The sequence below is a fragment of the Pinus tabuliformis genome, chromosome 6 (genome assembly GCF_031772625.1).
Source record: "Pinus tabuliformis cultivar Carrire ecotype Pingquan chromosome 6, CPIR1, whole genome shotgun sequence".
In the NCBI taxonomy this organism is placed as follows: Eukaryota; Viridiplantae; Streptophyta; class Pinopsida; order Pinales; family Pinaceae; genus Pinus; species Pinus tabuliformis.
In genome coordinates, this window is record NC_142292.1 from 1,549,939,942 (window position 1) to 1,549,966,696 (window position 26,755).

At 37.3% G+C, this 26,755-nt stretch overlaps 2 pseudogenes across 1 annotated transcript; both read right to left on the reverse strand.

Annotated features, from left to right (window-relative positions):
• Window positions 1-12,519: 12,519 nt before the first annotated feature.
• On the reverse strand, window positions 12,520-13,953 carry LOC149264639 (transcription factor MYB1 pseudogene; annotated as a pseudogene). Its single transcript, XR_016253598.1, has 3 exons — window positions 13,462-13,953; window positions 13,238-13,367; window positions 12,520-13,033 (listed from the first exon to the last, which is right to left on the reverse strand). The product of XR_016253598.1 is annotated as a transcription factor MYB1 pseudogene (transcript).
• Window positions 13,933-25,299, reverse strand: LOC149264640 (calcium-transporting ATPase 2, endoplasmic reticulum-type pseudogene; annotated as a pseudogene).
• Between the last annotated feature and the right edge of the window lie 1,456 nt (window positions 25,300-26,755).

Here is a 26,755-nt window from a genome sequence, read left to right on the forward strand (position 1 = left end):
ATTAGATGTGTTATACACGCACTTAACACCTTAATCGATTAAAATATATGAAACATAATGTATATCATTTGTGAGCCTTTATTTAATATTGCGATGGGTTTGACCATAGTAAATTCATAACCCTAAGATGTGTTTAAGGACCTTGACGTGGTGGTCACGATTAGTCTGGAATTCTCTAGATGTAGAATTTAGTCCATCCATTTGGCAGTTCCACTTTGAGCTTTTTCCTCCAATAAACGGTCCTCCAGGGTTTGGATTAATGGACGACGTGGATTAAACGAGGTGATTAGAGAGAAACTAACCCACCCCTGTCTCGTCGTCGGGTCTCATTTTCTTGTCTTTCCATTCAGATTATTTCTCTCTATTACCGGCTAGGGTTTACATGTTCAGAAGGTTGTTTCAGTCAAGTCCTCCATCGTTGTTCTTCGATCTAAGACACTTATAGCACAAGAAAGTCTGTCTAAATATTCTAGTAAGACATGTGACACCCTTTTCTCTAAGGGTTTTATTTTTTTTCCTCGGAGATGCGACTATTCTGGTTTATTTTTAAGTTATTTTAGTCTCTCGGATTAAATAGCCTCCATCAGAGGAATTTTTCCTTTCCATGTGATTTGGTGCTAAGGGCTTACATGACACTCAATGTCTCTGCAGAGGTATGTGTTCTTCACATTTAATTTCCTTGTTGTTTAATTCTTCCCTAACTAGTTCCGTGATGGGGTTTTTCTTTTTGTCTGCAGACTCATCGTTTCCAATAGGGCTTCTTCTGTGCAAGTTTTGTTTTTTAGGTTAGTTTGTTTGTTCTTCATTTGATGTTGCTACCCATAAGTGATTTCAACAATTTCCTATTAACTGCAGAGTTGATAGTTGTAACTCACCCATTTTCCTTTTATGTTGCACATGCATGCTACTGTTAGGATTATAATGGTATGTTCTAGCTTGTAATGGCTATTTAAATCTTGAATGATACTCTTCTTATTGTATCAGGTGTGATTCCTTCTATTATGGCCTCTAGATAGAAAAGAATCTTAAGGTCTCTCCAAATTTCAGAAAAAACCTAATAGGGTGGAATTAATGGAGTTATTCATTGTTATCTATTCCTAAGTTATGGGTGATACTAGGGGTGACAGAGAATTTTTTTGACCCTCAACTATGAATGATGTTGTATAAATTTGAAGGGATTTTTATTAAGAGCATAAGCTACTAGACATATACTCCATTGTAAATATTGTTGTCCTCTCCCGTTGGTCGAACCTGCTTCCGCATTCTCTCCTTAATAGTCGAGCCTGCTTACGCATCCTCTCCCTCTCCTTAACAGTCGAGTACCTAAAGGTCCTATGGTCAAGCACCTAAAGGTCCTTATAGTCGAGCACCTAAAGGTCCTTATGGTCGAGCACCTCTCCTCTCCTCTCCTTAACAGTCGAGCCCCCTAAAGGGTCCTCTCCTTAACAGTTGAGCCTGCTTACGCATCCTTATTAGTCGAGCCCCCTAAAGGGTCCTCTCCTTAACAGTCGAGCCTGCTTGCGCATCCTTATTAGTCGAGCGTGCTTACGCACCCTCACCATCAGAATAGTGAGTGACTCCGTCCCTAAAGGTTCAATTTACTTATTGGGTGGCCCCTCTCAAATAAGTAAAAAAAAGGGCCTGCTTCCGCATCCTCTCCTTATCAGTCGAGCCCCCTAAAGGGTCCTTAACAGTCGAGCCTGCTTACGCATCCTTAATAGTCGAGTCACTATCTATTTTTTTAAAAGTATTACAGGTCAGTGCAGATGGCTCACATCAACCTTAAACTCTTATGTTACATTTTCTTGTTAAAATTTATAACAGGCGTATATATATGACTTATATCATAATTTTATATTTGTGTTGTTCATAGTTCACAGTCTGCTCCTTTACATAGTTGTATGTTCTTCTTATAATTATTTCATTGGTATATTTCAATATTTATGTGTCACATCACGCTGATTTCTCTTGGACTCATCATAGGGTCCATTGAAACTCAGTTCTCTTACAGTAATTAATCCTTCTCTTTTACTGAAAGTTGGATGCATAAATTTAGTCTTAAATTAAAGTTTCTTGATGTGATTCCTTGTTCTTATTACGCTTGTATTTATAGTGGCTTTATTTTATCTAGGACGATTTAGTGACTCTTTTTCCGAGTTGCCGATCCTTGGTTGGACCTCAAGAACTAACCCTTTCTTACCCCCCAACCTAATCAGTTTCATAAATTTACCTTCTTTTTTCTTACCTTCTAGGTTTCAAATATCTAGTTTGGTTAGATTATTTATAGTCCCCATTTCCTCCTTGATTAAATCCTCTCGGAAATGGAACTGTTTTCAAGATGTCTCTTTGCAAAAAAATAGCTAAAGTCTAACCCCCTTCCCAGGGTCTCTTTCTACGTAAGGTGTTCAATAAAGTTTTCTTGTTGGTAATCTTCATAATCTACAGCAAAACCCATTTAGTTCATTTTTTTTAACAGAACATGAAGGTTTCGACGAGACTACCATCCTACCAGAACCATTGTTTTAACAATGAAATATTATTTTTTTCCATTGAAACATTATCATGCTAATATTCTATGATTCATAAGTTTGAAAACACATACAGTGTTATTAGTGACACGTATCTAAATTCTTATTTGTTTCGATGAGTTTAAAACCATTAGGAAAATAACGCTTCACCCAACCTTGAGGTCAGTCTTGAACAATGCACCTCCCCATGAGATTGCTTCACACCTAGAGTAGCTTTATAGGACAATAGAGTAAGATTCTTTTCAGGTTCTTTGATCTACTAGACTTAACCCAAATCATAAGTCTGAGCTTCTAGCTTCAAACAGACTCCACTCACTGACCAACTCTAGAGTCCTTTGTCGAAATGACTTTTTCTCAAATTTTCTTCTCTCTTTTTTGTCTCTTCTTATTTTTTCCTCCTGCCTCACGTTCACAACTACCCTCATGGCCTTCTTTTGGATTCTTTTATTTCCAATGAGAGAGTTTATTCAGGTAACTACCTTACCCATAACTGTCCAACTACCCCAGGTGAGCTTTCTCTACCATTTCTTCCCAACCATCGTTCACATGAAAGCATTGTACAATTACAATAAATATCAAAATGTACGTTCATATATGTCTATTTATAGTTTTAGCCTTCTCCGACATTTTTCTAACTGCAATAATTAGTAAATGAGTACTTATGAAGTTACCAAGCGTTATTACATTATGGATTGATGCCTATAGTGTTTATTAGTTATTTAATTTATAACATATGTCATGGAGTAATTTCTATAGATATTTACCTGTGATTTAATTTATGATTTCACTAATATAGAGAATTAATAAAAATAAATAAAATTATTTGATATAATTTTTTTTTTTGTAAAATGCGGAGTGACCTTTCTTTTTCTATTACTGTGAATCAAAACCACTACATGACTGTGGTGGCCTCAACCCGCCCCAAGGGGAAACCGGGTTTATTGGCCACCTGAAATTTTTAACAGCCATCCAAAAATAGAAATTTCTAATTCTTCTTGTCCAGGCTAAATATACTAGACAATCATAAAGATTTCTATTGTTTCGAGTCTGCATTCTAAACTTCAAAAAGGGACTAAAGATGCCACTCTACTATCTAACAATTTCTTGAAACCAGCATCTACACATATCTTCCATTATTGCGCCGCCATGCCTGTCTGCTGCTCCACTTCCTTCTTGATGTCTGGATAATAGTCCTTTATCTATTGCTGTATTTTATCCATTTTTTTGTCCTAAATTAATAGAGTAATCTGGATGTTCTTCAGTTCTTTCCTTAGATTTTGAATTCCTTGAGAAAGCTCTGCCATTTCCATAGCTACTTGCTCCATTGCCTTAGCTAGCAATCTTTTCATTACCCAGTATATGTGTAGAGCCTGCTTATACAGAGTCATACGGCCTCTCATGTTTCCTGGATCCGGGAGGAGATATTCCCAGTCTTCCATTTCAGAGTCTGATTGTCCCTGAGTTGCTTCCTCTTCCAGTTGCTGTATTATCCTTCTAATGTCCTTGTTGGTGTTCTCACAATAGGCTCTCTCCGCGAGCTGAATCTTTTTTCCTATAGATCTTCTGGATTTTCTAGCAGGTGTAGTTGCATTTTCTTCCCGGTAACCTCCTGCTCTTCCCCTTCCACTTCTGTATTGTCTCCGTCTCCCTCCTGTGCCTCCTCTATTCCTGTAATTTCCTTTGCCTCCACGACTCTTCGTGCCCGAGCCACTGTCGAAATCATGACCTCCTTCTCACCCTTGACCTCTCCATTCGTCCTCTTCCCTGGTCTCCTGCTTGTCATTCGTCCCGAGCTTTACTACCCTCCTAATATTCTCTCGTGCATGCTCCCCTTTGTTCTGGTCCGAATCAAACATCTCTATGTCATCCTCTAAATCTTCCTGGACAATTAGGATATCCTCAGTCATTTCTTCTTCCGCTATTCCTTTTCCTTTCTTGTCCTGGCTGCTTCGTTCTCCATAGGCTTCACTCCCATCGTTCCTCGACCTTCTTCTTGTCGCCATTCGACCCTTACCTTCTGCACTGTCTGTTTGGATTTTCCAGCTCCTCTGTCCTCCTGTTATCTTGGTCCGAGCCCTCGCCACCCTACCTCTTCGCCAGTTCTCTATTGTTTCCTTTCGCATTTGCTTTCCTTTATCCCGCTTTCCTTTTTTATGTCTTCGTCTCTTCCGATTTCTCGTTGCTTCCTTTGCCCGTTCTACTTGCCACTTGTTACCTCCTTCACCGCCTGCGTCCTTTCGTCCTTCCTTCGTACTGTCATACTCATGTTTGCTTTCTGACATTCTGTCATTTCCACCTCCCTCCGTCACCACTCCATCAACGTTCCTCCTTGAGATGCACTCTCTTCTGATGATCTCTCTATCCTTATTCATAATTATCTGACCCTCCTCTATCCTGTCCTTCCTTCTCACCTGATTTGAATTTATTATTCTGTACACCATCAAAATCACCCCGATCGGGAAAATTATTTGATATAAAATTAAGATTAATATGATTTTAAAATTATTTTAATTTTAATTTTATTAATTTGTATTTTATTAATATGATTAATTTTAGAGAATTTAGTATTAAAATGGTGATTAAAGAAATTTAGTTATAAAATCTCACTTATTCAAAAACAGATTTACTTAAAAACTATGTTAAGTGCTTTTAATTTCATTGTAATCATCTACACATAATAATCCATTTTCTATTAAATTGTTAGGATATTCCGACACATAGGAAATAGTTAAGTACAACTCGGTCTAGTGTAGAGTTAGGTATAGAGTTAGGTAAAGTGTGTTTCTTTACCGTTGTACATTTTGTAACTTACAATCTGACGGTCACGATATGTAGTGATCTGACGGTTCATTCTCTCCTCGGTATTACCGACACTTGATCCGTGGCTTGACACTCGATTGGTCCATGAATTCTATTTAAAGCGCATGGAGGGTCATTTGTAGGGTAATCCGTGCATGAGAGAAGCTTATGTAAATTTTTCATTCTTTGATTAATAAATTGTCTGAAGTGGCCGCATTGGCTCAGGCCGTGGACTGTTTCCCTCTTTGAGGGGTTTAACCACGTCAAAAATACTGGTGTATTGATCTGTGATCTGGTTGTGAGTGGTGTCCTTTTGGTGTTCTTTCTGAGGAACTTACCCTATAAATTCCTACATGGTATCAGAGCTATTTGAGGGCTGCGTCCATTGGTGATCCAAATCTGAAGCCGGTAGAACTGCATCCAACTGCCGTTCCCTAGATCTGCTGTTTCTGACTGCTTTCGGGCCGAGAGGACTGCTCTGTTGTGTTCGGAGCATCTGTTCCAGTGAGGAACCCCTTTCGTTTCACGTGAAAAGGTTTCCGGTAGCCCTAGCTGCGTCATTTTTAAGATATGGAGGTATACAGTGTTTATTTGCAGTTTACTATTATTTTCTCTCTGTTTATTTCGGTTTCGGTTTATTTAGCCTTTTTATTACCGGATCTATACCTTTCATTTCTGTGTATGCTCTTTGCCCTGCGACTCTGTGCGATCTGGGCAAATCAGAAACAGAAAGGAAGGATTTTTCTCATGCGTATGCTCTTTTCCCTGCGCCTTAGGGTGATCTCGGAAAATCAGAAACATTGAGGAAAATATTTAGTTTTCGGCCAAAGCTAACTTTGAGCCGCAAGGTTCATTTTTGAAAATATTTAGTTTTTCGGCTAAAGCTAACTTCGAGCCATAAGGTTCGTTTTCTTTGCATGTCCGTGTTGGGTTTTGTGTTTTTTGTTTTGTAGGGAAAAAGAGCTTTCTCAAAGCAAGCACGCAACTCAAAGCACCCCCCCCCCCTCTCTCTCTCTCTCTCTCTCTCAAATTTTTTGTATAGATCAATTGGTTCAAAGCTATTTTAAGAGAGTAGAGGTCTTGGGTTCAAGTCTCCATTTTGTGGGGGCGGAATTTTTCATTTCCGCACATTCCCGCACTTCGTCGGCAACTTCAACAATTTTTTTTCAAAAAGCCATAACTTCTTCATCCGGAAGCCTTTTTCAGAGCCGTTTTTTTTAAACCAGCCTAATTTTTCGAGATCTATCCATTGGAACACTTACTTTCAGCATCTTCAGCTTCAGTTTCTGTTGAAATGGAAAGTCAATACCAAGTTACCCTTGACAGCACCAACTACTTCCAATGGTTGTCCTACATTGAGGATTTACTTAGAAGTAAAGGTCTCTACAGAATAGCCACAGGCCAAGAGAAGAAACCGAAGGATGAAGATAAAGTTACTAAATGGGAAAATAGACAAGATCAAGCACGTGGTTTGATAGGGATGTCTATTTCTCCTGATCTTAGATTCCATATTGCAGAACTTGATACTCCTAATGAAGCATCAGAACAAATCACTAAAGTTTTTGGGATTAAAAATGAAATTAGAGCCCATCAACTTGAAAATGAGTTGCTTACATTGGACCCTAATAATTTTTCTTGCATTGAAGATTTCTTGTCCAAGTTCAAGACCCTTAGATATCTCTTGGAAAGTGTTAAGGTTAAGAAAGAAGATAGTAACCTTATTTATTCCATCCTTACTAAGTTGGGACCAGCCTACTCTGTATTTGTTTCCACCTTCCATTCTACAAGAGAAGCCTTCATTTCTCAAGGAAAAGACTACAAGCCCCCTTCCTTTGACTCTTTTTGTGATTCTTTAATAAGAGAACAAGAAAAACTCTTACACCTTGGTCTTCTTAATCTTGGAAACTCTTCCAAGAAAGCGTTAGCCGCCCAGCAGCAACCAAATTCAAAGAATCCTAAGAAGTCATATCCTAAAAAGAATGGTCCTAAACCAAACAAGGGTCCTAAGCAATTTCAGCCCCAAAATGAAAAATCATTTCAACAAAATGATAAGACAAATAAAAACAAAGGGAAGAAGACTGATAGACATTGCAATTTTTGTAATCGAGATGGCCACTTAGAATCAAAATGCTTTAAAAAGATGGAAGCCTTGGAAGCAGCAATGAAGAAGCATAACATCCATTTGGGGCAATCTTCAACTTCAACTTCATCTTCAGGAATGGCACTTTCTGCATGTGGTTGTCAAGCATCTCGGTCTAGCTATGCATTAAATGTATCTTCTTCTTCTCATTCTCATGAGTGGCTCATTGATTCTGGAGCTTCTTATCACATGGCCAAAAACAAAGCCATGTTTTCTTCTTTAAATGATTGTAACACCAAAAATATATATGTTGGTGATGATAGATCTCTTAATGTTGTAGGGACTGGAACTGTTCATCTAGACAATGGTCAGTTTAATGATATATTATGTGTTCCAACCTTATCCTGCAACCTTCTATCTGTATATCAGATAACTCATTCAGGTGAAGGTAAAATCGTTGAATTTTCACCTCATGATGTTGTAATCAAGGACTTAAAAGACCCTAAACAGATTTTAGCTACTGGCATTGCTAATGATTCTACAAGGTTGTATAAGTTTCACAACTTTGGGTCATCAAATCTTCCCTCAGTATTTGTTGCTCATAACGATGAAGTGAGCAAACTTTGGCATGAGCGATTTGGTCACTTAAACTATCGCTCCCTTCAGCATCTATGTAAAGAAAATATGGTGACAGGTCTTCCTATGGTATCTTGCAGAGATGGTGTTTGTTCTGGATGTGTACTCGGAAAACATCATCGGGACAGTTTTGAAAAACGTGCCTCTTGGCACGCCTCAGCCCCTTTACAGCTTGTGCATAGTGATTTATGTGGTCCACTTCCAGTTGTGTCATTCTCTGGTTGCAAGTATTTCTTAACTTTCATTGATGATTTCTCCAAACGCACTTGGGTATACTTCTTAAAACTCAAGAGTGAAGTATTTAACACTTTTTTGGCCTTCAAGGCCTTTGTTGAAAAACAATCTGGACATCAAATTCTTAAGTTAAGATCTGATAATGGCGGAGAATATGTTAAAAACACATTCATCAACTATTGCAGTGAGAATGGAATTCAAATGCAACATACTGTTCCATATACTCCACAACAAAATGGTGTAGCTGAAAGGAAGAATTGTACCTTAAAGGAAATGGCTAATTGTATGCTACAATATAAAGGACTTAGTCTTAGTTTTTGGGCAGAAGCAATTAACTGTGCAAATTACATAATAAATCGCACTCCTACTAAGGCTTTAAAGAATATCACTCCAGAATAAGCATGGAGCTCAATCAAACCAGATGTAAGTCACTTTCGTGTTTTTGGAAGTGAAGCGTGGGCCCATATTCCAGATGAAAAGCATAAAGCTTTAGAACCTAAGAGTGAAAAATGTACTTTTGTTGGATATTCTGAAGATGTCAAAGGCTATAGACTTATTCCATTTAAGTCCAAAAATGTTATCATTAGAAGAGATGTAAAATTTGATGAAAATATATCGGCCTGCGAGCCTAGTCCGGCGGATGTGCCACCTCTCCCTATCTCTTCTACCTTTGAAAACATTTCTTCTTCAGATGATGAAAGTAAGGATGACAATCCTCCCCCACCATCTCAGGATCCTCCTTCAACTCCTGAGCTTCCAAAATGGGTTCGTGCTACTCGAGATGCAGCAGGTGATCTTGCCGGTGATCCTACAGATCAGCGACGCACACGTTCTCAGTTCGAGAGAGCCTCTTCTTTACTGGCTCAAGCTCCAGTAAATTATGATCCTGACACCTTTGCAGAAGCTTCAGGCCATCCAGATTGGGAAGTAGCTATGAATGAAGAATATCATTCATTATTGGCAAATGATACATGGGATCTTGCTCCTTTACCAAAGGGACGAAAACTTGTTAGATGCAAATGGGTTTACAGAACCAAGTATGGACCAGATGGGAAAGTTGATAAACATAAAGCTTGTCTTGTTGCTAAGGGCTTTTCACAGGTTGAAGGCATTGACTACACTGAAACCTTCTCCCCTGTTGCCAAAATGAACTCTATCCGCCTTGTTCTTTCCCTTGCTGCCTCTTTCAAATGGGAAGTCCATCAGATGGATGTTAAATCTGCCTTCTTGCATGGGGACTTGCATGAATAAATCTATATGGAACAACCCATTGGCTTCATACAAACAGACTCCAGCCTTGTTTGTCGACTTAAGAAATCCCTTTATGGTCTCAAGCAAGCTCCTCGGGCTTGGTATGCCAAAATGGATAGCTTTCTTTTGGAATCTGGCTTTTCTAGGTGTCATTCTGACAATACTGTATACACCAAGAAAGTGGGCAACTCTCTTATCATCCTTGTTCTTTATGTTGATGATCTTATCCTTACTGGTAGTGATCCCAACCTTATAAACCATGTGAAGTCTAGCCTCAAAAGGAAATTTGAAATGACAGACTTAGGACACTTACACTATTTTCTCGGTCTTCAAGTCTTGCAATCCAAGGAGGGTATTTCCCTTTCCCAGTCCAAGTATGCTTGTGATATTCTATGTCATTTTCACATGGAAGACTGTAAGCCAGCCCCTTCTCCCTTTTAGTCTGGAGTCAAACTCTCAGTCACTTGTACTTCTCCTGAAGTTGATGCTACCTTATACCGTCAACTTGTAGGAAAACTTTTGTATCTAACCCATACTCGTCCTGACCTTTCCTTTGTTTTTGGCCTTGTTGCTCGGTTCATGCAAAACCCCCGTGAAAGTCATTGGAAAGCAGCTAAAAGAATACTTCGTTATGTTCGAGGTACAGTTCAATTTGGGATTCATTACAGTGCCAAAGCATCTCCTCTATTGGTTGGTTTCACTGATTCCGATTGGGGCTGGTGACCCTGATGATCGGAAGTCTACTGCCGGTTATGTGTTCACTCTTGGTTTAGGACCTATTACATGGGCTTGTAAGAAACAAGCTGCCATTTCTCTTTCATCAGCAGAAGCAGAGTATCGTGGTGCCGTAGAAGCTAGTAAGGAAGCCTCGTGGCTTCGTCAGATCCTGTCAGAGTTTGGCTTTCAGCAGCAGCATCCGACTACACTTTGGTGTGATAATCAAAGTGCCATTCAGCTATGCAAAGATCCAGTCCAACATCAGCACAGCAAACACATTGAACTGCACATGCACTTCATAAGAAAGCTCATTCACGACCATGTTCTTGAAGTGCAATATTGTTCAACAAATGATCAAGTTGCAGACATCTTCACAAAGGCTCTCATAGAGGCGAAGTTCACTAAACTTCGATTTATGGTTGGAGTTCAGGAAGTTGTCACTAAGGGGGGATAGGCTCTAGTGCCTCCGTCCTTCTCCTATTGTGTCATATTTATAAATCCTTCAATCCTATCCCAAGTTGTTCTTAAGGGGGGATGTTAGGATATTCTGACACATAGGAAATAGTTAAGTACAACTTGGTCTAGTATAGAGTTAGGTATAGAGTTAGGTAAAGTGTATTTCTTTACCGTTGTACATTTTGTAACTTACAATCCGACGGTCACGATATGTAGTGATCCGACGGTTCATTCTCTCCTCGGTATTATCGACACTTGATCCGTGGCTTGACACCCGATTGGTCCATGAATTCTATTTAAAGCGCCTGGAGGGTCATTTGTAGGGTAATCCGTGCATGAGAGAAGCTTATGTAAATTTTTCATTCTTTGATTAATAAATTGCCTGAAGTGGTTGCGTTGGCTCAGGCCGTGGACTGTTTCCCTTTTTGAGGGTTTTAATCACGTCAAAAATACTGGTGTATTGATCTGTGATCTGGTTGTGAGCGGTGTCCTTTTGGTGTTCTTTCTGAGAAACTTACCCTGTAAATTCCTACATAAATGCCATCAAATTAACCGAAAAAATTTTAAATATTAAGATTTTATTAATTAAAAAAATTATTAAAAATATTTTTTTAATCGAAATGCTAACTTGGTCCACAAATTTTTTGCCTTTACCACTCATACTAAGTTCTTCCTACTAATTTATTATAAATGTTAAGCATAATGTTTTCGTGGTCAGAATTTTATTTAATAAAACATGATATTATTAAATTATATGCATGAACTATATTTATGTTTTAATTTTCATTTGCTTTATTTTTTTTTTATAGATATAATTTTTTTATTTTAAATGTCATATTTGTATTTAAGTGGATTTTTTTTTCCCTTTTAAGGTTTGATTCACTGGAATTGAATCTTAAATCTGATGATTTATATAATAATTTATAACAAGGTAGATTAGCCATTATTTTCATAAATGAATTTAATTTAAAAATATTTATAATTATGTTAATATTTTAAAAAACTCAATAATCATATTAATCTTTATTTATCACTAAAATTTTAAAATAAATTAAATAATTTTTTTTAATTTTTTAATAAATTAATATTTAATGTAGATTTTAATAATAATATAGATTTTAAAATGATCGAATATTGTTTGGTTAGATTTAATCTTTATGAGGGTTTTTTGGGCATTTTGAGGTAGATATAGAAGGTGTGGTTATTGTGGCATTTATGAAATAGTTGATAGTGGTCAAATGTGTGGTTGTGAAATCCATGAAATAGTTGTATGACAAAGGTTTTGAGTTGTTTGTTGCATTAATGAAATATGTGTATTTTTGGAGTTATCAATTCTCCAATTAATATATAAAATGACCTTTTTGATTGTTTAAAATTAAAAATGTTTTTTTGAATCTACCAATAGATTCAACAACGTGAAGAAAAAATAAATAAATAAATAAATAGCTTAAAGTTAAAAATCTTTACCAGGTTTTTTTTACAAAATTAATCAGAAAAAATAAATAAATAGCTTAATGTTAAAAATCTTTACGAGTTTTTTTGACAAAATTGATCATAAAAAATATCCAGTAAAAAGACATTTTTTATTGATAAATCATACTTTGAAAAAAATATACAATAACAAATTTGGTCCTTTTAATAATTAATAAATTTAGATTTAAAATACATCTAATTTAATTTATTTTTTTTAAATATTGTTACTCTATATTTTTTATTCCAATTTTTAAAATTAATATTACATTATATTAATTTTTTATAATTGTGCTTTCATAATTAATTGTAAAATATATTATAATTTAATTTCTCTTTTATATCGTATTATAATTTAATTTCTCTTTTATATCGTATTATACTCCCTTCTAATGTAGATGCACGTCCTTCAAAATGATGGGAATGGGGTAATTTCAGGTCCGGTAAATCTGTACCTTCTATTTCGACCAGATTAACATCTGCCACATCGAAGCTCATGCGCTTCGAGTCATTGTTCACAAGTAGGTCGTAAGATGGCTGGGAGGAATTCTTTGTTTCTTTAATGTTAGACAATTTGAGGGCAGGATCTGTACTATGAATTTCATTGCAGCTAGAACCCTTGCTGCTGTTCGGGTTTTCAAGTTCACACTGTCTCACCGCCGTTGTTGCTTTGACGGGGATGGCTCTGTACACATAATTTTGTGGCGAAGCAGGATTATCTGACCTTCTGTTGAGATTATGTTTACTCGATTTAGGCTGGGTTTCGTTGATGGACAGCAGCTTCTTGCAAAGGTGACAGTTCCAGTAGTTCTTGATTTCGTTGTCGGTTCGCCCAGGCAGTCGTCCTGCAATTAGTGACCATCTGCACGCGTACATGTAGAATTTAATTCCCGCCTAATGTAACAATAATTCTAAAGTTGGAGTGCCTGTCATGCGGAATCAATGAATATATATATATACCGTAAGCTTCTAACCATGTCAATAATTCTAAATATCGACACCCCTACGAGTGCAATCCATGAATTGTAACACATGAATGAATTGAGTTCAGTAATTATCTACATACCGATTGCCAAGAAGGCGATGCAGCCGAACAATGATATCCTCCTCATCGGGAGAAATGTTTCCTCGTTTAATATCGGGACAAAGATAGTTTATCCAACGTAATCTGCAGCTCTTTCCACACCGCTTAAGACCTGCAAAACAAAATTCTGCAAGCTTAATTTCACTTACCAATACATATTTAAATCTGCATTGAAATACAAGTATGAAAGGTTTATTGAGATTTACCTGCTTTTTCAGGGAGGTGTCTCCATTTGCCATCACCATGAATTCGAATGTATTCGGAGAGAATCGTGTCCTCCTTTTGGGTCCAGGCGCCCCGGTTGAGCCCTTGTTTTGAGCAGCAAGGAGATCTACCCATCCCGGATTTTCCTGTGTAATCTGCAATGACTAACTCGACACTTTGATGATCTACTTTGTCAGGAACAAACAGACACAACGCTGATCTCCTCAGAGGGCCGACGGTTATATATAGAAACAGCAATTAGATTCCGAAAAGAGCAGATTTTTCTGTAATCGTCTAGATCGGGTGTTACAAAATGTACTGCTTTGTACCCTGTAGGTATGATAAACTTCTGTGCCGTTTCTGTTTATGCAGATATTCGTGAAAAACAGCAGTTCAATTCAAAGCATACAGTTCTACTATGCGGGGAGTCTTTTAGTTCGAATATAACATTGCAAATATCATTGACTCGCGTGTCACCGTTGATAGGGATCAGACGACACCTCTGGTCCTCGCAATGCTGAGCTGCCATTGGCGTTGTGATGAAGAAGTGTAAGCACAGCAAACGACTGTAAGACGACTCCCCACAAACGATACTGCATGTCTTTCAACTTTAATTTGCCACGGCACGTATATTTGTTCCGAAAGACACGTGGATTTTGATTTGTGGAGCGATTCTAATTTTTGTCGTCGATCCCTGCCACATGGATAGTGATGGATTTGCGCGTTAAGACAGAGTTCAGTTAAGTTTAAATTCTAGTTGTCTTTAGTGAGATTTCTTCGGTTTTTTTTGAGGGTGGGGGGGGGGGTGAGGGCATCGATTTGTTGGAATTTTTTTCTGTTGTTCGGTAGGTTTCTTTCAAAATTCGAGAGTTCAGAAAAACAAAGTTTACTTAATTTTAAATTCGAGCTGCTTTTAGTGAGTTTTTTTTTTAGGTTTTTCTGAATTCGAGAGTTTAGAAAAACAAAGTTTAGTTAATTTTAAATCGTGCTTGTTTTAGTGAGCTGGTTTTTTCTTATAATTTCTCTGAAATTTGGTAACCTCTACATAATAGAAATATACTAAAAATGCTCCTCTTATACCCCTTTTCTCTCTCTTTCACACAATCTCTCTTTTTCATAATAGGTTGGTTTTTTCTTATAATTTCTCTGAAATTTGGTAACCTCTACATAATAGAAATATACTAAAAATGCTCCTCTTATACCCCTTTTCTCTCTCTTTCACACAATCTCTCTTTTTCATAATAGGTTGTATTAGTTCACTCTAATACATAATTAAATACCAATTCATAACTTTTTGTATGTAACATACATATATTATTATAATATTATTAGAGGTAAATATATTTCCAACATAATCTTATAATATTATTTATATATTTTCGTAGATTAAGTTTATATCACGTTAGTTTTAATGTTCAATAGAAAAATTACTTATCCAATTGTATGATGTTGTAAACATAATTGTATGAGGTTTAGTCAAAACTTAAAATATCGTAATTAATTCCCATCCTTGACTCCTCACATAAAAATGCCTAATAAGATATAAATTTCATACAAAATAAATAATCTAATATAAAATACATGTGTAATATAACCTCATACAAAAAAATAATCGAATACCAGCTTATATCTATCTTTAACCCCAATCTATCAAGCGCGGAGGGGGGTCCAGTCTCTCGAAGTGAAGCACGAAGGGGGATCCAGTCTCTCGAAGTGAAAACCTATTTTTTGACTGTAAAACTTGAGGAAAGTTTTGCACCTCAAAATATTTGATCCCTCTCGATGCTTGATAGATCCGCATTTGAGATGGATGTAGATTGTTTATATGAAACTATATAATATCTACATTTCTATCTATGTCTCTTTCTTATTCACTCTCTCTATCTCACCCCCAAACAAACACACTCTCTTTCCATATCTATCTCTCTTTCTCCTTCTCTCCCTCCCTCTCCCTCAGCCTCTCTCTCCCCGCTCCTCTCCTTCTCTCTCTCTTCCCTCCTACTCTCCTCTCTCCCTCACTCTCTCTCCATTGCTCCCTTGCCACACCCTCTCTCTCTCTCCACCTTTCTCGCTCTATCTCTTTCTTCTTCCTTCCCTCACTCTCCCTCCAAAACTCCATCTCTATCACTTTCTCTCTCTTGAGTCCTCTCTCTCCCTTTCTCTCCCACCTCCCTCTATCTCTCCCCCCATCACTCTTTCTCCCTCTGTCCCTCTCCCCCTCTCCCCTCCATCTTTGTGTTTCCCTCTCTCCTTCTTCCCTCCTCTCCTCTCTCCCTCACTCTCTCTCCATCTCTCCTTTGTTCTTTCCTCCATCTCTCTCCCCCTCCAACTCTCTCTCTCTACCCTCCAGCTTTCTCACTATCTCTGTCCATCTAGGTCCCCCGTCTCTCTCCTTCACTTCACCTATTGTCATCACTTGGATCCTTAGTTAAGATGAATCTATGTTGGTTCTCACTAATATTATTTATATTATATAAATTCCACATCTTTAAATATGAAAGTATTCTCATTTCAAATTTTATTAAAACCTTAATTTAATTTCTCTGGGAATATTTTTAGTAGTAGTGAGGATAGAGAATTTAGATATACCTCAAAATAATTTTTCCTTTTAGCTTCAATTAAAAACTATTTTAAAATTAAATTAAAATAAAATATTTTTGTTGTGAAATAAGTTATGGTTTTTGGGCATGTGGTATTGATAATCCATGGTATTGGCCCATGGTATTGTAACAAAGCCTATTTACAAGTTAATAATACCCATGGTAAAGTGGGTGCAAATATCCATGGTTGTTGTCAGATTGTTGAGAAATATTTTGATTGTGAAATAAGTTATGATTTTCTGGCATATGTTATTGATAAGCCATGGTATTAACGCATGCCATTATAATGAAGCATATTCACAAGCTCATAATTTTAATGGAAAAGCGGAGGTGAATATCCATGATTAAGAATATTCTCATATTGTTATAAAATATTCTGATTGTGAAATAAGTTACGCTTTTTGGGCATGTGGTATTGGTAAGCCATGGTATTAGCGCATGGTATTGTAAAAAAGTCTATTTAAGAGTTAATAATATCCATGGTAAAGTAATGGGTGAATATCTGTGGTTAAGAATATTTTCATAATGTTCTAAAATATTTTGATAGTGAAACAAGTTATGCTTTTTTGGATGTGGTATTGGTAAGCCATGGTATTGTAATAAATCCTAATTAAATTATAAGTTAATAATATCCATGGTAAAATGAGGTTAAATATCCATGGTTAAGAATCTTGTCATATTGTTATAAAATATTTTGGTTGTGAAATAAGTTATGGTTTCTAGGCATGCTGTACTGATAAGCCATGGTATTGTAACAAAGACTATTCAAAAAATCCAAATATAACAAAATGATTTTTAAAAAAAAAGTCTTTTGGTAGAAATCACATGAGATAATTTTTTGACCAACACGTTTCAAACCAACAAATGTGGTTCATCATCAAACTAGATTTCTACCAAAGGACTTTATTTAATTCATTATGGATCACAAAAGCTTGAATAAAAAATGATTTTTATTACTTTAACTTTTTATTATTAATTGAACCAACATTTAAATATTTGCACTCATCAGTGATACCACTTTTAACTTTTAAACTTTTTCTATCTTTTAACTAAACTGACATTTAAAATTATTTACATATTTACATTACATCTACACATCTACTTTATGCTAATTTGTATAACAACTCTAAATACAATAAAATACATAATACAATATAAGCATACATATAATAAATTTATATCTATTTTCAGTCACATAAATAGACTATTTGAAATTCAACATTGATGTCACCATGACCATGGCCATGTTCTTGGTTCCCTTTTTCACCTCCTACAAAACAAATAATCTACCATAAAACAAATATGCATACCTATAATGAGGTTCCTTTACTATGATGCTTTAATTGGGTCTCAACATCGTATGTTTTTCCTTTACATGGGTGCTTTATTTGGGTCTCAACATCGATGCCACTATATTCAGCGCCGTGTTCTCGTTGCCCCATTTTTCTCCTTTGGAAGGAGACTATGCCAAACACGTATATATTCCTTGTCTTCTCAATGAGAAATAACCTTTGCTTATGTAGTATATGCACTTTTTAAATTTTTATTACTAAATAATATGAAATATTAAAATTCGTAGTTTATTTACATAATTCTTTATTGTGTTAAGCGGTAATTTAGTATATTGAAAATGTTGCTTTTTAATTTTACATTTAAAAATAAAAATAACTAATTTTATATTTATCTTTTTTTTATATTTATTAATAGGAGATTAATATAAATTTATGATAGGTTAATCATATGTATATGTGTTAATTTTATGTTGAGCATATAAGGAAATGCATATCTACTTTATTTTGAGAAAAACATTAATAAAAAGAATTAACCATAAGAATTTTTATTAGAAAATTAGAGATAGAAAGCAGAGAGATTAATTACACAACACAAAACCACACACTTTGTTTGTTAATCACATAAGGTAATTACATATATAAGAATCGGATCACTAACTTCTAGATGAAAAGATCCAAAGAAGATGGATTTATGACTCACAAACAACTCTCACACATAGGGAACTAATTACTTCTAGAATCACACCTAGAGACTCATAGTGAAAACTCACAATAACACATGGAAGCATTACTTCCAACACCCTCCTTTAATGCTTACATGGAAAACATTGGAAACACATATTACATTAGCAAGAATAATCTATGTTCGACTAGTCTTCATCAACACACACATCCACTCTAGAATCTCATAAAAACCTCTCTTTCACCACCACATATTCAAGCTCTCACTTGACCTCCATTTAAAACATAACCGCTTCAAACCATATTTGACATACTTTGCAAGATTGATGCTTCTACACCTCCCGGAGTACGACGAGTTAGTCTCGATACTGAACCATCCTAAGGGCACACCTCCATCTATTGAGTACATGGTCTTCCAATGTATTTCCCAGTTATCTAGGAAGGTAGTTTTGGTACTAAGTGTATTTGTAAGTCAATTATACAAAGTGACCTCTTAAACACAATCAAATTAACATGTAAGTTGATGTTCCTGGTTCCACACGATGCCACCAACTTATAATAGATTATAGATAATGAAATTACTGATATATTCTTGTGTCACCATATGCATAAAAAACCACAACTTTAAAAATATATTAATTTGTTATATAATTGGTTCTTTGATTCTTCATTTGATTTTTCACATTACAAACTACACCATATACAACATAATAAAATTGCAACATTTTTTTTTCTTCGCATAATAACATAATAAAATTGCAACTTTAGCTTACACCACAAATTGGACACAATATAAAAAAAAACTCGAAACAAAACTATAAAGTTGACAAAGCAATTTCTGCGATTTTCAAGGTAGCACAAACTTTTGCAGCCACAAGATCAAGATCTCCGTGAGAGATATGATAGGGGAGAGATTCCTAATGTTGTGTAGGGACCAATAATTGATATAGTACTGGTCCCAGCAAACTACCATAAATTGAGACTTTTGAAACCAATATTTAAAAAAAAATAAATAACATTAAGTATAAATAGGTATTAATTTATGTCCAAAATTTCCCCATACATTGACTGGGCCCACAACTGTCCATAAATAGTATTTTACTAATTAAAACTGCAAACCATATTGACCCACCTAGAAAACAACTAAAACCATAAAGGCTTCCAAAATGGCCTATTCTAGACGTACAATGATCCAAGTGGATGTTGGTGGCCACCCACCTATCCCATTTGGACCCCCACAATTGTCTCTTTCAGTTTTTCTGTTTCCTTAATTATAGCACAATTTACTATTTTTAGCAGTTTTTCGGGTCCTAAACTTCCGGAGCCGTTTTGAGGCCCTAAACGACATTTTTTGGGAAATCTTCTGCCCAGCGATTTTTTTGATAGAAATCGTCTTTTCCGTCGTAGTCCTCGGAGGGATCTTTCCAACGGGCTATCATGCGCATCAAACAGAGGTAATACGACCAATTCGCGACCCCGGGAAGTTGGCTGTCCAACTCACCCCAAAACGGGGCCCACAATTTGGCGTTTCATCTTCTAGGGTTAGGTTTTGGAATGTGAAGGGTTTTCCATTGTTTCTCAATAATAAATAGGCCTTCGAGCCTCATTGTAAACACAGTTCGAAATAGTTCAGAGGCATGTAGCCGACACATCTCTTCTCAGAGATGAGCTACCATCGCCCTAGCTGGGTTATTTCTATTTGTAAGCATATTTCAGTATTCTCCATTAATGAAATGAAGTATTATTTCCACTGCATCTCTGTTTTTATGGTTATCGCATCTCTGTATTTATGGTTATCTCTGTAATCTATTGCGTTCCTGCTTAAATTCGGATCATACAAAGAAGCAGTCACTTCAACCCCCACTCATCAGAACTGCAACTTTGCATCCGAAAGGAATATGCCTACCTACACATAACAAAAGGGAATGTATGTCAGCCATAAATGTTGTGTTGTTCAACAACTAAACACCCTATGTTCAATAAATGACACCCAGACCCAATAACTGCAATAAATGACACCCAACTCACTCTATTTCTCATTAAAATAGATCAAAGCACATGGATCAACAAATAACCAATTCCCAACCATTAGATCACATCAAGTTAAATCTAGACCACAGATTCCAAATGAAGCCATTGCAATCCATGTGCATCCATGTCCACCAATTAAATTCAAGTGCCCAAAACTATAAAAGAAGTCCACCCACTGTTGAAGTTGCATCTTATGCTTTCAAACCATTCAACAAACTTGAAGACAACATCACAAAACAGTTGCCAATATATCCATGTTAGTTATATGAATTACAACTCATTCTTCTTACAGTTCTGTTTTCATTGTTTTCATTTATCAGATTTCTTACATGATCTGTCTGGCCATAACTGCTAGAAGGATACCTAGATGGTTTCACAAAGACCCTTGAAAGTCATTGTTCTTACAGTTCTGTTTTCATTTATCAGAGTTCTTACATGATCTGTCTGGCCATACTAAATATTCACAGTAACTAAATATTCCGAGGGAGGTTTTTCTTGGTTTTGTTGAAGATAATAGGGACGCGGTCCAAAATAGTTCCATGCTACTGTAGCAAAAATAAATTCAAAATTTTATTTAATAACCATGCGGCAACAATGATGAAAGCAAGAGCACACAATCTTGATTATAATTTATCATAAACTATAGACACATCAACAAGGCTCTTTAGTACCTTCATTACATAGGTAAGCCTATGTTTCTGGTAGTCATTGCTTGATGCTGGATAGTGCATAGAAAAATTTTGTTCGGCTTTAACGTTCAAATTCTCTCTGATCGAGGAGTCACCCTTGGATCTCATCATGAATTATTTTGGCGGCTGAAAGAATTTTAATTTAAATTAGCCGCATTGAGATCAAGATCAGAACAATCAAACAGCAACACATATGGAAATTTACAGAAACCAGAACAATCAAACAACAATGCATATGGAAATTTACAGAAACCAAAACAATTGAACAACAACGCATATGGAAATTTACAGAAACCAGACCAATCGAACAACAACGCATATGGAAACCAAGATGACTCTAACGATTGCTTCCGAGTCAAAGTTCAATTCCAGTAATCAGAAATTATCCCAATACAGTTTAGCGTCAAAAGAGACTTCACTAATTTGAATGAGTATGGTATCAAAAATCATTGTGGTATTGGCATGGACCATTATCTTTGTTGTGTTTTATAGTGAGATATGTGCTCGAAGGAATCATGCTTTGAGATGGTCAAAGGAGGAAAACAAAACATTGATAAACTACTTGACAGTTATCCTGGTTTCATCACTTCTGAGATTTTGGCATTGCTTCTTTTTATTCTTCCTTGAGATTGTTGCTTGCAAATTTCCTCTTCAACTACTATTTCCAAATCAAACCTATGGTCTCTCCAATGAACGCAAAATTGAAGATTAAAAATATTCCATGCAAGTGGCATGTTTTACTTAATCAAAGTAATAAAAGTTTTGTGGTGTGATCATGGGTCCTGGTTATTCATGTCTTTCATGGACACCTTGATATGGTATTCCATTCTCACATCCTTCATTTTTTGTGGGAATATTATCCCATCTTGGTGAGATAAGGAATATTAGACATTTGAGGTTGTGAGTGCTATCCAAAACCTAGAGAAAGTATTAAAATGTAAATCCATCAATGTGAAAACTAATTTTTGCAGGTGGCCCTAGGAGGTGAATTTTGACTGCTTATTTCAGGAAAACTAAGCAAAATTTTGAAAATCCACGAGAAGTTGGAGTACTGAGACATTTTTGGCAATGACAACTATCATAGGATCCTACTTGAATCCATATAAAAGTTTCTAAATTGATGAACTATGGATTTACTTGGAATGACATTTGCAAAATTTTGACACTGCCCTATGAAAGTTAAACATTTACTCTCATTATGAAAACAGAAGAATACATGGAAAAATAGCTTAATTGCAAAATTTCCTGGATCACTTTGGGTTTGGGTTATAAGAATTTATAAGAAAGTGTTACATTTTCGGTCATTTGGTGCCATTGTTAGCCTACACAACTTATGTACTCCACAAAGATCATAAAGAGTTACAATTGGAACTAGTGGACTCTTCAAGGAATCTGGCACAGATAGATTTACAAGGCTTTAAAGCAAAAAACCTTAGGTTAGGTATTAATGGGTGGCATTGTGAGCCTACACAACATACAGATTCCATGAAAACTGGTGAGCTCCAGTATTGTAGCAATAATGCTACAACTCCTGGGGCTTCCTGTCTCTAATTTTATCAACCCGGTAGTTCGTACAAACTTGGAAGCGACGGTGTTGTATGCACAAGTACTAGCTCTTGTCGCAGCTGTCACTTGGTGAGCTGGCACAAGTCCGCTAGGGCTCAAGCCAACTTCTATATGCTCTCAGAAGAAGCTTAATGAGTGATGGACGAAAGCTATCTCGAAGGAATCTAACCTACTTTGCAAAAAGGAAACTGAAAGCCAACAAAGCATGGAAACCCTAATAAACCCTAATTTGACTAGCTTGACCCTTACAATGCAAAAATGTGAATGAAACTTCTACCAATGATGCCATTACTTGTAGTGAGTTGAAATACATGAATCTAAGCTACTTGCATCTGAAAAGACATGTTTTTGTATTTTTTCATTAAGTGGTTGGATTTATTGTGATGGTGCTTTTGATTAGGGTTTGACTGTGCAGGAGCGGTTCGAAGGGAAGGAAAGCATGGGAAAGGTCAGGGGGGCTAGGAGAGGTCCCAAGGGATCCTTAGCATCAGTCTACAGAAGTCTACAACATTTGGATGCTCGGCAACCAAGTTTGCAGGCTCCTACAGGATGTCTGCAGGGGATCCTACAGGAAACTCAAGGATTTCTACAGGAAGTCTATTAATTTCTACAGGATGTCCTACCGTGGGTGTTTTGGGTGATGGTGAAGTGGTGGAATGGTATGGGGGGATATGTAGGATGGAGATGAAGTGGATGATGGCTCAGGAGTAGAGAAATAGGATGGAGAAAGAGTGCATGCAGTGGGTTGATGGCTGGAAGGATGGGATCAACGAAAGGTTAAGTAAATGGAGCTTTGTGAGTAATGGAAGAGCTGGAAGGTAAACGAGCTGAACAGAGGTCGGTTGAGTGGCTTTAGGTGTGGTTGACAAGAAGAGGAAGGTAATGGAATGGTGTGAAGAAGTGTAGATGAAACAAATTGTCTATGAATGTCACCAAAAACGAGAACTCTTTAACCTATGTTAATTGTGCTATTTTGAACCAATGAACAGCAGTGCAATTTGTGAAAGAAACTCGTGCATGGAAGTGGAATGAAGAAGTAATGATCAAGACCAAAGTGCATGGATGGATCTACGGCTAAAGTAACTGTTGCAGCTTGCTTGGAAGTAAAAGACTGCGTTTCTTTTTGGTGGTTGGTATAGACTGCACCCCCAACCTCTAAACAGAGATGGCAGTGAAGGCTCTCTCAACCTTTTCTTGGAGCTCAAAGGAACACTAATCCTCCTACTCTAATTCAAAACAACTAAAAGCACTTAAACCATAAACTAATCCTACTTCAATCACATAAAACAAATCAAATCAGCAGGCTGGAAATTCTAAATGCATGACAAAACAGAGGAAATAAAGTGCTGCAAGGAAAAAGAAATAACATTACAAGGAGGAAGAGGTCTATTGCTCTCTTAAAAACTCAGAATTGGATCAAAAGCTGCCTGTCTTTATTGAATAATCATGAGTCTAATGACATGCCAAAACTGGCTTACAAGGAGCAAAAACCGAGCTACAACATGACTAACCAAATTGACTAACTAGCTAACCCCACATTGACTAACTAGCTACACAAAATGACTACCAACTAGCTAACCCAAAATGAGGCCCCAAGCCTTCTCATTTATACAATTTGAGGACCCAACAGTCCTCCTAAAAGTTAGGGGCTTGGCTGCCCAAGACTTGTAGTTAACAGCAGTCCTACTTGACTTGCTTGGCTGCCCTTGAGCTGATTGATTCGGTGGCCCTTGAACTCCGAGCTAATGGTGGAGAATTCGAGGTAAGGGCCCATAAATGAGGGGGACACCTTCCTACAAATCCTCTAGCTTGTTCTCCCACGAATTTGGCTGCCAAGTGCTCATTAAGACCTTCCATTTTGTCTCCAAGTTGACCAAAAAGGCTACACAAAGCACCCATTAGACTTGTTGGCATAATGACTAACCAAATTCACTCTATTAACACAAATATAATAAAAAACATGCAATAAACAAATGAGAATGGTGGATTAAGTCAAATTAGGAGGTTGGATGAGCCCAAATATTTGTCCATTTTTGGGGCTCATCATCACCCCTCTACTGAAAGTGTTGCTCATCCTCTGAGCAACCAAATCTCTCTCCTCGTCTTTGATGGCCCTGGTGGCTTCCTTGGCTAGCATCTCGGCCGATTTCTCCTTTGGCTTCCCTCTTTTCAAACTTCCTGTAGAAACAGTTCGCTGGTTTCCTGTAGAAACAGTCCTCTGTCTTCCTGTAGAAACAGTCTGCTAACTTCCTGTAGAAAGTCCCAAACAACACAAAGCCTGGAGCTCATTTGATGAAACATCCTCAAGAGTAATACAACTGATCCATCTGCAAGTTGTTGAGAAGCACTCCTTTCAAGCAAGTTTTCCATGGCGCCTTTTACTAGCAGACGATTTTGTCCCATTGGTTCCGCGACAATAACACCCATGGATTTTCGATCACAATCAAACTCCAATAAAGCCATCCTCTTTGATCTTTGTATCCATCAATCATAAGTGCCCAATTTCACTGTGCCACTGTTGGGAATGGCACTTGCATCACCTGCCATTGGGTCTGGACTCCCATTTTTTTTTTACCCAATACCTTCAAAGCTGCCTCAATGGGAATACCTGTAGCATGGAACTGGTGACCTTGACAAGATATCCCTGCATCACTGCAACAACTTCTGCCAAAGTTTCTAAATCTTCCCCCATATTATGTGCAGGCCAATCCAGTATTTTTCCATCCTCAGGATTATATGGTGTTCCTTCAACAGTAAACTTTCTAAGTGAACCAGCACTGCCCTGTGGCTATAAACTCACTGACAGACATCTGATTGGTTGTAAGAGTACCTGTCTCATCAGAGCAAATCACTGTGGTGCAACCCAAAGTCTCCACGCTTGGTAACTCACGCACAATAGCATTCTTTTGTGCCATCTTACGAGTGCCAAGAGCCAAACATGTAGTAATCACAACAGGCAATCCCTCTGGTATAGTAGCATGGGATCATGACATTCCATTGAAGCTTCCTGAATTTGCCCGAATTTTACCTATTTCTGTAAACATGCCAGTGCTCACAACAATGCATGTGCAACAGCCATTGGTAACTGTAGTTCCTGCAAACACCATGCATGCTTTTGACTGCAACTCACAGTCACACAAGGTGGCTGGATATGTTCTTTTGACCACAGGCATGCTTTCTCTGGTTAAGGTGGGAATTCGGATGTGCTTTTCTCCTTGGTTCTCAGGACAGAGTTTCATCACTGGGTATACCTCTCCTTTGACCAATTCTCGGGTTATAATACTGCTGCTGCCCCAGAACTCGACTGATCAACAAGAATTAAGCTCTCACAGACATAGTGCAGAGCTAATTTTTACACCAACCATGTAACAATTGCAAAACAGAGATTGGACATGTGCATAGGTGAGTGTTACAATGGTTTATCGCTTCCAACAGAGGAATTTCTTAATAGGAACTATGGAAGAGAATTTGACGCAGAATCAGTTGAACATTCCGTGCACACACAGGAGAACTACTATTATGGTTTCAAATGCAAGTGCAAATTAATCAGCGGATGGTGAGGGCATTTCACGGTTGCGTTCAATTGGCTGTTTATGGAAGCTTCCACTGATGGAGGGTGAGCTGGCGAAGTGCACGTTGGCCCCATGCAAACTGCAGTGCTGCAATGGCATAAGAGTTTTCTGTAGCAATCTTGATGGTGGCTGCTCTTGTGCTGATAAAAATTACCAACAAAATCCACACTTCCAGTTGTGTGCAAGTTGACTAACAGCTGAGCGCTCATTCTGCGTGATTTTTGGAGTGAGGTGGCACATACGTGCGTTGGCCCATGCAAACTTTGGATCTCCATTGCAATGTTTAACTATTTGTTCCCTGCTTGTGATCACATCCATTAATCACGCTGCAGTTTAAACGGTCACCACCACCTGATTTCAATTTTCTTCTTGAGATGGCTGAGCAAACGTGTCTCATTCACCCACCGAGTGCTATAGAACTGGATGATGGTGGTCAGTTAGCTAGCCACCGATTCCTTTAATCCCAACCATCTCATTGTTCATGCAGTTTACGAATTACATTCATGCAAACAGAGGAACAAGTTTAGTCACGTGCCTGAAACCAAATGGCTGCTTGTGAAGCTTCTTGCTGCTGCATGCTCTGATTCTTTGATTGCATGAGGCTTGGCTAATGATTTTTGATTGATTTTCCTTATGTAGGTGTCCTCTAGCCGGATCTGAGCTGCATGCAATCATTTCCACATTCAACTCTGCCCGTTCAAGCTGCTGCTGCTGCATGGTCACAAAATCAGAACTTCTTTTTGCCATTTCTCCCAAAGGGTAGATCGGATTGATCTGAATCTCGGTGAGCATGTTCCTATCATCATTATGCATCTCCCATAGCAAATTCGTGATTAATGGATGCACGGATTTCGAGAAAAATGGA